The sequence below is a fragment of the Lissotriton helveticus genome, chromosome 7, assembly GCF_964261635.1.
Source record: "Lissotriton helveticus chromosome 7, aLisHel1.1, whole genome shotgun sequence".
Taxonomy (NCBI): domain Eukaryota; kingdom Metazoa; phylum Chordata; class Amphibia; order Caudata; family Salamandridae; genus Lissotriton; species Lissotriton helveticus.
In genome coordinates this window covers 459,648,802-459,661,656 of record NC_136068.1, presented here as the reverse complement: position 1 = coordinate 459,661,656, position 12,855 = coordinate 459,648,802, and the positions used below count along the sequence as shown (strand labels likewise).

At 48.8% G+C, this 12,855-nt stretch overlaps 1 protein-coding gene across 3 annotated transcripts in view; it reads left to right on the top strand.

Annotated features, from left to right (window-relative positions):
• The window catches only part of TMEM219 (transmembrane protein 219), a 1,079,108-nt gene that overhangs the window by 730,324 nt on the left and 335,929 nt on the right, over window positions 1-12,855 (top strand). The window contains exon 7 of one of the 3 annotated variants that reach the window (XM_078652409.1): window positions 426-869. The exons of the other annotated variants lie outside the window; for them this stretch is intronic. The gene's annotated coding sequence lies outside the window, so the exon portion shown is untranslated. Of the gene's footprint in view, window positions 1-425; window positions 870-12,855 lie in introns of those variants that run through there. 3 annotated transcript variants of the gene reach the window in all.

Sequence of the window (12,855 nt, the reverse complement as noted above, 5' to 3'; positions counted from 1 at the left end):
CTCTGAGGTCATATGCATTAATGTGTAATCTATCGAATTATAATTAGCGATTCTTAAGAAATCACATTTTGCGATTCTTAAAATGAAATGTACTGTTAAATACATGATTTAAATAATGTTTTTTTTTTTAAAAATAGATTTGCTTTCCTAAAATGCAGAATCACAATAAGCGATTTGTTCAAAACTACAAATGTCATTCAGGTACACATTGATGACATCAGAATTAGGAAATACTTGTTACAGTCACATTCAAAAGCAGAGAAGCTGCCAGGACAGAAGTTAGGTGCATTCAATTTATGTCAGTATAGAGGAGTGGCAAGTCAGAAAGGAAAAAGAAGCACCAATTTTCTGATGAAGAAATAGGGATACTTGTGGAAGAATGTGTGGTCAACAAAGAACAACCTTTTGGCTGTGTATTTTTATAGTTTCAGAAGCCACCGAAAAGAATCTGGAGCAGAATTCAAGAGTGCATAAATGCAGTGATTGTAACCACACACATTGTAGCTGAAATTATAAAAAGGTGGTGTGACCTTAAGGACAGAGGTGAAGCTTGCAAGTCGGAGGAAGGAAGCGTCCGGAACTGGAGGGGGCCTTTCCACACAGCCACCACGCACAACTTCGGATCTGGAAATTGAGAGTACTGAAGTTAAAGGCTATACCAGGACTAACTTCAGTTAATGTTATGTTATGTTATGTTAATTGCTTTTATACCGCGCACAGCTGCCCCAGCAAAGGGGCGTCTTGGCGCCCAGGAAGGTACATAATACATGTAGACCTCCTGACTCTCGTTCAGAATAGCTTCCACAAAAGAAAAAGCATGTACTATGTTGTGTGTGTAATAAATAATATTTATGTGGAATCTAACATGACATTTCAAGATCACTTTCCTTTTTTTCTAAAGTCAAACTTTAAAGGGGAAAACCTTTTTTGTTTTGCTTAGTGAATTGCATTATGGGAATTTACCATATCTAAGGAAAACACTATACGACGTACATACTTAATAACATTTTAATCTGTTAGACTATTTACTAATGTAACAAATGTGATACCATTGTGTCCTGTTCAACTATTTATGATATAACAAATGTTACCTTCTATGTACTGACATACATTACACATAGACATTGTTGTTATAACCATATTATATCAGTCGTACACCCTTTCATTACAAATATTGAAGCAAAGAGGGGATATGAATATGATATTGAGGATAAGATCGAGGATCAACATAGTGCCATCATTGATATTCCTCTATCAATAAACATTACTAGTCGTGCTACAGTTTGTGAAAGAAGAGTGCCTCCCAGAAGATAAACAACCAAACGTACACCTCTACATGTGCCTATATGACAACAAATCTCTACATCCAAAGACTTAGAAGGCAATGTTAAATACAATTAAGAGCATGGCCTACTGTAACACACAACGAGGCAGGTGCTACACCCTCAAGAGAGGAATTTGTACAGAAAGAAAAATCTATGTTAGATGTGCAAAATAAATAATTGAATGCTATAAAATTGGCAGAAACACGGATGAAAGATTTATTTCATTATTAATAGCAGTGATAATTTAACTGATGCCATTAAATCATTATGTGGAGCAATTTGTGAGGAGACTCTGCAACAAAAAAGATATCGCCATATAGTTTTGAAATAGTAAAACTATGCAAAAAAAGTATACATTGCCTATTGCTACAGGGGTGCTTAGCAGAACAACCATACATATTCAGCAGGAAATGGCACACTGTAGCAAGAATGTAGCTGAGGGATTGGGTTAGGTGACACCATCACTGGAATTGCTGAAAACGATACAAGCATGTTCCAGTGATCCAGCAGTCTCTGCTCTGGAAAGCGAAGAGTCTTCCAGCCACAATAGTTTGTCCAGTCTTTATGCCTGTACTAGAGAGAGAAACTGTTCCCAACAAGTTACATTTATGCTTAAGCAATCATTCCTGGGAGTGGATGGTTGAGAGTTCACAGAATCTGAGGTTGAAGAAACCATCCTACAACAAAAGCCTAACAAAGCCCTAGGCCCTGCTTTTGTTTCTTTAGATTTATATAAGGCTGATCTCTCATTATGGGTCCTGTTTCTCACTAAGGTTTTTAATGCTGTGTTGAAATCTGGAGGTACGCCAACATCATTGTGTGGGGGGGCCATAATTCTTCTATTATTTAAGAAAGGGGCTAGAGCCGACCGATCTACTTAACACCCAATTTCTTTATTAGTTGGGGGCAGGTAAGATCTATGGGCGGGTGGTTGCAAACTGCATACTGCATACAAGATTGGGCTAAAGACAGGAACATATTAGTAGATATTTAAGCAGACTTCAGAGGGGTATTTGCACAGTGGAATAGGCCATGCCTATTGAAGAGGAAGGTCTCATTGTTGTTTTTTTATGTTGATTGATATGAAATCAGCCTTCGATTTAGTAGACAGGGTCTTACTTTGGCTAGCGTTACAACAATAGGGTTGCACCAGGATCTGATTATAGCCTTGAAGAATTGGCATACAGACACATTTGTTCAAGTGATTATGTTATGGATGAAGGGGAGAATGTACAGAGTTTACTGATAACTACCAGTGTGTGGCAAGTATGTGTCCTGCCCTCCGCTCTTCTCATTATTTTTGAATGATGTTGGCAGTGCTTAATTTGAGCCGGTGCTCAGCGCCGCCCTTATTTGTCAACACCGGCACTTATGACAAAAAAGCTGTTTATTAATTCAATGTACATTATATCCAATTAACTCCGGCCACCCAAGCCATTCTTATTGCTTTGCAGGCCTCATATACTCTGAATTATCACACTTGTAGCAGTGTGATGGTTCGAAGTTGTGCAGGTACTGTCATTGGCAGCGCTGGCATGGCCAATGGCTAGTGCAAACTTCAGTGGCCTCACAACAAGAGCCCTAGGACTTACTTTTTTACAAAATAAGCACTGGATGTTGGGCCATACCTAGATAGTTTGAATTTAGATTGGCCTAAGTTCAGCAATTTGCGTTATTTCTGATTTACTACGCGCAGACGACATAGTTATGCTTTCTTTTACCAAGCGTTCTATGCATGAACTGATTATGGGCTTCCCTGACTACTGTTCAAGGAAATATTTGACCATCAATGTTTCCAACATTAAATCTATGTCATTGAAGCCAAGGATTGAGTTTAAGTGCTCTTCCTTGGTGAACGGTGAGCTTTTGGAATAAATAAATAATTATGACTATCTTGGAATTCGGTACAACACTAGGCAGTCGCGGCTGGTATCTATGGGGAGTGACGGGGCATGCAAATGTGTGGTAGGTAAAAATAAAAAACTTCTTAAACATGGCCTCCTCCTCCTGCTGCTGCTGTCCGACACAGGCCCCAGCCAGCTGCCTTACACAATCTTGGCCTTGCTCTCCCGAGGACACTGGAGCCCTGCACTTGCTCTTACCCAGCTGTTTTAAGACAGCTGGATTAAAGCTTTCAAAGTGTGCATGTCTGGCTGGCCGTCACAAGATGACCAGCCAAAGAGACATGTGCACTTTGAAACGTGCCCAGAGAGCCCACCCTCCTCCTTTCTGCCATCACTCTGCAAGCCCTGCCCCGTACTGACCCTCAGTTCGGGGGGATGAAAAATAATTGGTAATAAATTAACTTTATTACCAATGTATGTTTAATCTCTGGGGCTTTTGGGGACAATTTAGGTGGCAGGGCAACGCTGCTCCGCTCTCACCGAGGAGCCACCTCTGACACTAAGCCGAATTGGAAACAGCAAAGGGAAAATGCAGCTGCCATTTTAAATCAAGAAACACACAAAAGGTGATGCGAAGCTGCTTGCAATAAGTCTAACAATTGGCAATAGCTCGGGGTAGTACTCCAACCCATTGTTCTTTTGTTCACCATGCCACCTCTGCTTAGATCCAGCAATATGCATGTCAGTCTTGTCCCTGCTCCTCATGGGAACATCCAGTCCGAAGTGCCAAGCCAGGTCCTCCTTGAACCATAACACAAGCAGGGTCAGTTTCGTTCTAGCTATGGGCAAATCAGACGGGTACAGCTTGATTCCAGTGACACAGTGAGCATGGGACCCACACCTTGGCATACCCATGCCATTTAGGGCGGTACATGAAACACACAAAAGGTGATGGAAGGCTGCTTGCAATAAGTCTAAATACTGGCAATGGCTCAAGGTAGCACTCCAACCCATAGTTCTTTTGCTCACCATGCCACCTCAGTTTGGACCCAGTCATGTGTAAATTTGTCTTGACCCTGCTTCTCCTGGGAACAGCCCTGCCTGAACTGCCAAGCCAGGTCCTCCCTGAACTGGAACAAAAGCAGCCCAGGGCCCGGTTTCGCCCTAGTTATGGGCTTATCAACAGCTTCCAGCTTGGTTTCAGTGACACAGCGAGCACAAGACCCACATCTGGGTATACCCATGCCGCTTAGGGCGTACATGAAGCACACAAAATGGTGTTGGAAGGCTGCTTGCAATAATTCTTACCACTGGCAAAAGCTGAAGGTAGCATTCCAACCCATTGTTCTTTTGTTCACCATGCCACCTCAGTTTGGACCCAGTCATGTGCAAATCCTGAGCTTTGAGAGTTTACTGATAACTACTGGTGCGTGACAAGGGTATGTGCTGCCCCCCAAGGGTAGTGATGTTGGACCTTACCTAGATAGTCTGAATTTAGATTGTCCAAAGCGTGATAATTTGCATATTTCTGATTTGTTATATGCTAATAACACAGATATGCTTTCTCTTACCCAGCTTTCTGTGCATATACTGATTAAGGGTTACCTTGACTACTGTGCAAGGAAACATTTGGCCATCAATGTTTTCAAACTGAAATCTATGATATAGAAGCTAAGGATTGAGTTAACATGCTCTTTTTCGTTGAACTGTGACATATTGGAACAAGTAAATCATTTTGACTATCTTGGGATTCAGTATGACACTAAGCTGACTTGAAAACCGCAAAAGGGAAAAAGCAGATATAAGTTTAAAGCAGGCAGCAGCCACAGTTATTAAATAAATGTAAGAAAAGAATAGAGGGGCGGTCATTGAGGTCACTACTACATATGTATGGAGCACAGCAGTTACACTAGCAATATATGAAGCAGAAACCTGGGTGATACAGATTCTTATGTATTCCTGAAAATTGAGAACAAGTTTCTGAGAGCAATATTGTTGTTGGGTCCGGGCACGCCTTTAGCAGCACTATATTTGAAACGGGCATTAAACCTGCTTCCAATATTATTGCCTTACCTCCAAATATTTGAGGCCAGTGGGGGGGCGTGGCCTGAAGCCAAAGAAGATGGCCGCACACTAGGCGAGCTGCTGTAGCAGGGACATAAACTTCACCTACCATCTGGCATAATCCGGCCGTTTGAAGGGAATCTTCGGTTTTCTGACGCTGCAGAGAAGCAGTGGGCTGCTTTCCCGACCCGTGCCAGATCCGCTTTGGAGTCTAATCCTGTGGTTGCTCGGAGGCCTGGACCCGCGCCGTGCGTTCTGAAAATTGCGCCTATCACAGCCTAGCACAGCCGTTGTCATCTGGGGCTTGCGATGCGGCATGTGAACAGGCTGCGGGCGATGGCTGTGATGCGCTTCGGGTCCCCGGAGGATTGGATCTGTGGTGACGTGTGTCCTGTGGTTTGGTGGTTTCTCATCCGGGACGCTGCGGGCCCGCGGCCGATGGGGAGGAGGAGGGACCGGCCAGGCCGTCAGAGGTGGCAGACATTGCGGGGCTGACATCCGGACTGCCGCGGCCGGGCCCGCTGGGTGTGTAAAGCATCGGCTCTCGGCGGCGCCTGGGGGTGCGAGTGGCGGGCTGCGGTACAGCAGTCACGGGGAGATTGACAGCAAGGCCCGGGCGGGCGAATTCTGCTGGGCCTGGGTGCGTGTGGATTGCGAGTACTTCAGGAGCGTAGGCGGCACCCAGGCTGTTGTAGAGTATTTGGAAGCCCCGCCGCGGTGAGTGACATTGGTGGCGTGGCTTTTAATTTAAACAAGGGAACCCAATGGATACCTTCGGACCATGGGCAAGCAATTGTTATAAAAAACAATGGTCCTAAGGCTAGCTTGATTGAACACAAAAATGAAGTTATAGACTTAGATCAGTACTATATCTGCAATTCCTCGAATTGCAGATATAGTACTGATCTAAGTCTATAACATCATTTTTGTGTTCAATCAAGCTAGCCTTAGGACCCTTGTTTTTTATAATAATTGGTGGCGTGGCGGCATCGGGGATCTCGCAGAGTTGAGGAGGCACTATAGGGACAAGGCCGGAGTTGAGATATTGGTGGTGGGTGAGGCGGTGGCGGCAGCGACATGATGGCAGCCTGAGCATTCGTGGGCACTGGAGCCCGGTGTCCACAGTGATTGGGGCTTGTGGCTCTGTCCTAACTGGTGGCATAGTAGTGATAGCGGCCCCCACACAACTTGAAGCACGGCAGCGCCTGTGGGCCAGCGGTCCGGCAGCTTGTACTTTCCGGATTGGGGCAGCATTCGCCCCGGTACACTGGTGCCTGGCACATCTCTGGCGCCACGTGGGATTCACAGGCCCTGGAAGAGTTGTCCGGCACCAGATACAGGTTGTACCCTGTTGTGGAGTGGACGGTGAGTGAGCCTGGGTCAGTGTGAGCAGCGGGGTGCCATCACGCCCAGTGGGGCATAGACTCAATCGCAGGGGGCGAGAGGCATTGAAGGGGGCGCATAGGGATAGCCCGGGAGGTGCCCAGCGGCGGACTGCATCTACTGTGGTGGCGATCGCACGGCTATGGGCCGCAACAGGGTGCAGACGCAGGGCCAGACTAACTACATCGACAAATACACCGTCAACATGGGACGGGAGGACGATCAACCAGGGGGTAGCCAGAGAAGCGAGACGACAGTTAGTGGACCCGACCCATCACTTAAAGACATCATGTCAGCCATCATGGACATGCGCGGCGCCATTAAAGAGATGCGAGGCACCATGGAGCCCAACCTACTGCGCGCGGACTTGGGAAAGATGTCCAGTAAGGTAGCGGAGGCTGAAAGCGGCATTGGTAGCTTGCAGTCTAAGACAAAGAGGTTGGAGGAACAAGTAGCTGCACTTACTAAAGGCCAAGCAGACATGGCTGCCCGCCTGGAAGATCAGGAAGGCCGGGCGTGCCGAAATAATGTCCGAATCGTGGGAGTTCCGGAGGGCATGGAGGGCCCATCAACAGACTGGTTTGTGGAGGACTTGAAAAGCGCCTCTCTAACTTCTTCTCTGTGGAGAGAGATCCCATCGGGCGGTGGGGGGGGAGCCCCAAGCCGGGAGCCCCGCCGCACACCATTATCGCCCACATCCTAAACTACAGAGATCGAGACGCAATCCTGTAGGCATCAAGGGTGTCCGGGGACCTGCACCTGGACAACGCCACACTTCGTTTCTTTCCCGATTTTACGCTAAATGTGCAGCACCAGCGGAGATCGTTTGAAGGGGTCAAAAGGGCTCCAAGGGAACAAGGAATAAAATACATGATGCTGTACCCGGCTTGCCTCAAGATCCTGGACGGCGACAAGGCGTTTTATCTTCGACACGCCGTCCGAGGCGAGTGACTGGATGTAGGGGTGGCGGACTGTGGGCCGCCAGGATGGCTCGAGAAGCTCTGCCCGGGGCCACGCTGGTCAGGGGACTCAAAGCAGGAACGGTCCATCACAAGAACCCCAGCAGCTCGAGCAGACATCCCACAAGTGACTGCGATGGTAACTTTAACCTGGGGCACTGTTGGGGAACGCTGTGGGGAGGGTGGCATGTCTCATAGGTCCTTGTTTGTAGGTGGTGGTCGGATGGGAAGACCTGGGGCAGCGGACTCTTCAGACTTTGCAGTACTGGGTCTCCTGCGTGTTTTGCTACTGTGAACTGAGGGTCTCTGGTGTACCTCTGCAGCGTGGGGGGGAGTGGGAGGGGGGAGTGTGGACAGTGAGATCCACCTAATGGTTGAGCACTCCGCCACTCCAGTATGTCTTCTTCTGCGATTGCAGGCTTACGTTTTTCCCTCTTACTGTTGTTATGGGGCTGAAGGGGCGACAGGCACTCTGCATGTTTAAGAGGTGGGTGGTTGGGGACCCACTTAGCAGGGAGGTGGGTGCGAGTTGGAGGGGTAGGAGTATGGGGGAATGTTTATGGTTAGCCCAGGGTGACTCTATTTCCTATGTTTATGTGACATTATCTAGGGGTGGGCATGTATGGGAGGGAGATCCAGGACAGTTTAACTTGTTGTACCTCAATGGGTGATCAAACGCATATCAAGATTTGGTCATGGAACGTCAACGGGTTGGGTAACAAGATTAAGCGAACACTTGCTCTGCAGTATCTGAAACGCCATGCCCCTGACGTAGTGCTCTTACAGGAGACTCACCTACGGGGCAACACAGGCAGGGCTCTGGACCGGTTTTGTTTAAATGATAGTGGCCTACTCTGGGTTCACGTCGGGATCTAGGGCGGTGGGAATCCTCGTACGCAAGGCTCTCCCGATAGTGGTCACGAGCACGTGGGCGGAGAGCTCGGGGTGTGTAGTGGCTGTGGCGGTCAAGTGGGAGGGTCGCACATTAGTGTTCAGCTCCTGTTATATCCCGCCTGGGTTACGCGCACAGACATATGTTAAAATAGGGGCCCATTTGGCGGACCTTCCTTGGGGCACCTTGATTTTGGGAGGAGACACCAATGCGGTCATGGATGCGGACCTGGACCGCTCTGGAGAGAGGCAGGGGTACAGGGGGGAGGCGGGCTTGAGTGGCTTTGTTGCAGCACTGGGCCTCAGTGATATTTGGCGCATACATCACCCCTCACAAAGACACGACACCTTTTACTCCGCATGGCACGGATCTTTCTCCAGAATAGATCATCTTTTGACCCGGGGAGACCTATTGGGCGAATTTGTGTACTCCTGTATCATGGCCCGGGGAATCTCGGATCATTCCCCAGTGGGAGTTACTCTTAGAGGGGTGGCAACAACTAGGGCGGCCTTCTCTAGAATTGACACATGGCGCCTCAAAGATGACTCCATTGTTGATAAGATACGTGACAGCTCCCAACTGTACTTCGCTGAGAATCAGGGATCAGTTGATTCCCAGTTAACTCTGTGGGAGGCATTTAAAGCTGTCTTGAGGCGTCAGGCTCAGGCGCTGATTGGGGCCCAGAAAAAGGAGGAGGCACTTAAGGTGGCGCAGCTGGAGTGGGAAATTGAAGAGCTCGATCGGGAGACGGGGGGGGCTTCAGTGAAGCATAGCCACAAGCTTGCCCTCAAACAGCGGGAACTTCGCGCGTTGGTAGAGAGTGAGGCGTGGACCTATTCCCTGGCCACGCAGCATCGGATATACGATGCCGGGGATACAAGTATGAAGTTGTTGGCGTGGCTTGAGCGTAGGGACCGGGAGCGATCCTGGGTTGCGGAGGTGAGGGGCGAGTCGGGATTATCGGTATCCACCGGGACTGAGATAGCTGAGGCCTTCGTGTCCTATTATGAAGGGGTTTATACCCCGGTTTGGACCCGATCGGAAAAGGATTGCGAGGAGTTCGGGGAGGCCCTCAATGCCCTCCAGTCCGGGAAGGCGCAGGGGCCCAATGGGCTCCCAGTAGAAATATACAAGAGGCAAGCTAGTGTTGTGATTGAGCCCCTCAGACGAATGTTCCTCGAGGCGAGGGACGTGGGTAGACTCCCACCGAATCAGCGAGAGGCCACGATTGTGGTTATACATAAGACCGGGAAACCGGCGGACCGACGCTCGTCTTTCCGCCCTATATCGCTCCTTATTGTTGAGGCCAAGGTGTTGGCTAAAGTCTTGGCAACAAGACTGCTCTCGGTTCTACCGGATCTGGTTAATATGGATCAGTCAGGATTCATGCCCCACAGGAGTACTTCCTGAAGCTCACATCCGACAAGACGGAAGTAATGGTCTTCGGCAACAAGACCTCCCCATGGGATTCCACCTGGTAGCCGTCAGAGATTGAACCAACACAAACAGACTGTGAGAAGTTGGTCTGGTATGTGATGTTCACTATTCTAGTGAGCACCTTGCACCAGTCCAAACAACCCTTATGGTGATTGGTTGTAAGTCAACCTTATAAACAAGCTATCCTAGTGGTAGCATGGACAAAAGCAGTCTTAGGCTAAACTCGAGAGGGCATGTGAAGTCAGCTGTTTTACCATATGCAATCCCTTTGATACCAAATGAAAGGACCCCACACAAGTTATATATTATAAAATATATGTATTTATTACTAGAATAATCCTCTGTACTCTTTATGAGGGCAGAAGCACAAGCGTTTAAACAAAGAACTTAATATCATACAATAAGCTGCACAATTATGGATAGGCCCTGGTGGCCCGTAAAACCATATACTAAAATAGTGGTATAAGAACCACGTCACGAACAATGGTAAGGCCTAGGGCCTTGGAAATCGCTGGTGCTACACTGGACTAACAGCAGTTGTCTAAATGCACACGCCTGCACCAATAGAAGTTAATGGGTGCGTAAAGTTAGAAAGTTGCAGATTTGGAAGTCTTCCGACTGGACTAGAACTTAACCACTTAAAACTAGGACACTAGGGATGTAAATCTCTACAGGAGCACCGCAGTACTCGCGTTACCTCACCCACAGGAAGCGGGTGCATAGGTGTCAAAGTGTGTCGGGTTTCGTCGTGGACTTCTATGGAGCCTTGGAGAAAAGATGCTGCAGGCGACCAGGAGAGAAGAGTCCGGTTGGATCCAAGGGCGGATCGAAGATGTAGAGTACCTGAAAGCAGAGGGGACAGAGTCTGGGTCACTAGCCAGTGACCAGAGTGGAACCAGGAAGGAACCAGGTGATGTCGGGCGCCATCAGGTGGTTGTCGCGAAGCTTATCTCTGCTGCCACGTGGACCAGGAGGTATCGACGATGACCAGGAGCTGGGCACGGACTGTCCCACGAAGGCTCTCGCTGTCGGCGGTGTCGGCTTCCGGATTGGAGTAAACAAGCCTTGGCAAAGGCTACCCACGCAGGTAATGAAGAGGGCTTCTTACTCAGGCCAGCAAGGACTGAGGGGCTTCTCCTTCGCAGGGAAGCAAGGGCCAGTCTGGAGCAACCAGACCAGCAGTGTAGATTTCGGGTTTCGTCGTCACAGAGGCCACTAGCCAACGGGCAAGTGACCGGACAGACGCGTCGAGCAGGAAAATGCAAAAGGGTCCCACGCAGCTCTCGGTGAGTGTGGAGGGGTGATCTTCGGTGCAGTTGATGCTCGGGGCTGGAGCTTCTCAATCCCCAATGCACAGCTTCGAGGGTGCCTCGGGAGCTGCACAGGTAGCGTCTCGCAGTATTTTCAAGATGGCCGGTCCCACGTCTCATGTCGCCTCCACTGGTCTCAGCTTTGCTGTGCCTGTGGATCGGGCTGAAGGAAGTCTGGAAGTCCGGGTCTTGTCAGGCTCTGTGGTCGGGCTCTGGCGGGAGCGTCGGACAAACCAAGTCGTTGAGCGCTTGATGGTGCCTGCTTGCGCAGGATGGCCACTCCTTGGCCACAAGGGAGATTCTTCAGTATCTTCTTGTAAAGTAGATGGTAGAAGGTCCAGAGTTATGTATCTAAGTTTCAGTCAGGATAATCTGATGTCTTAGGACGCAGCTCCTATTTTTTTTCCAAATCAAGGGACTGGATTACCTGCTAGGTCCCTCCTATGGGTGGGACCAGGGAAGGGGGTGGTTACACCCCTTTCCCTTTGTCCAGTTTCGCGCCAGAGCTGGGGCTGGCGTGCCCCAGCACCGGTTTGAACTGGCCTATGCATGGGGCACCTTGTGCGCCCCAGGCATGTCTCGTTTCTTTTATCCCTCCCTGCCTCAATCCACTATCTCCTGTCTGGGGTGGTGCTAGCACCTCCCTGTGACAGGAAACCTATTGTCCAAGCCTCCCGAGCTGGAAGGGCTCCCAGCAGCAGGAGGTCAGACTTGTGTCTGTGGCAGCAGCATCCATTTTGTGATGCTGGGGCTCTGGTTGATTTTAACCGCGTTTAAGGAAAGTAACATGTCTTCTCCCTCTAGAAGGGTGGAATGCTACCCCCGTCGCCAGAATTGGTGAGGGGGTAGTATTCCAAAGTGTATGACACCTTACACGACATGTTTCCATAAAGCCAAACCAAAGTTAGTAATAACCGCGAGGATTATAATGCACTTAAGAGTATATGGTATGGCAATATCATAGAACAGCTATAAGGACATGGTTCCGAAAGCTGCAGACAGGCTCAGCTCATGCTAGAGCACCATCTCACATAAAACCAAGCACTCTGCCTTCAGGATTGTTAGGGCCTGCCATAGGAGTGACTTATAGGTGCATATGTGTCTATGTGTAAAGGTAGATATAGGAATACTATATCTAAGCAAGGGGTGATTACACCACCTTGCCCCAGCTGAGTGATCAGCCAGTTTTGTCAAATTGGAAGGCCAGCCAGGGGTGGCAAAAGATATGCTGCAGCCCCTGGTAGGCCTTGGGTTGCTCTATGCCCTGGGTGCCTATGGCACACTGGACAGGGACTCACAAGAGTGACCCAAATACCAATTGGTGATGTACCTAAAGTACACGGTGTTGAATTTAGAGAGAGAACAGCAGGGCTGTGGGTCTGATTAGCAGACCCACAGCCACATTAAGTCGAAAACCAGTGAAGCAAAAAGCAAAAAGTGGGGTGACCATAGGAAAGCAGACCCTACTCTCCTACACAGACCACAATAGAAATCTAGGGATCATCCTAAATGACAAGCTCAGCATGATGACTCAAGTCAACGCAGTGTGCACCTCCTGCTTTCACATCCTACACATGCTGCGAAAGATCTTCAAATGGTTGCCTCAGAACACCAGACGGGCCATCATGCAAGCACTCATCA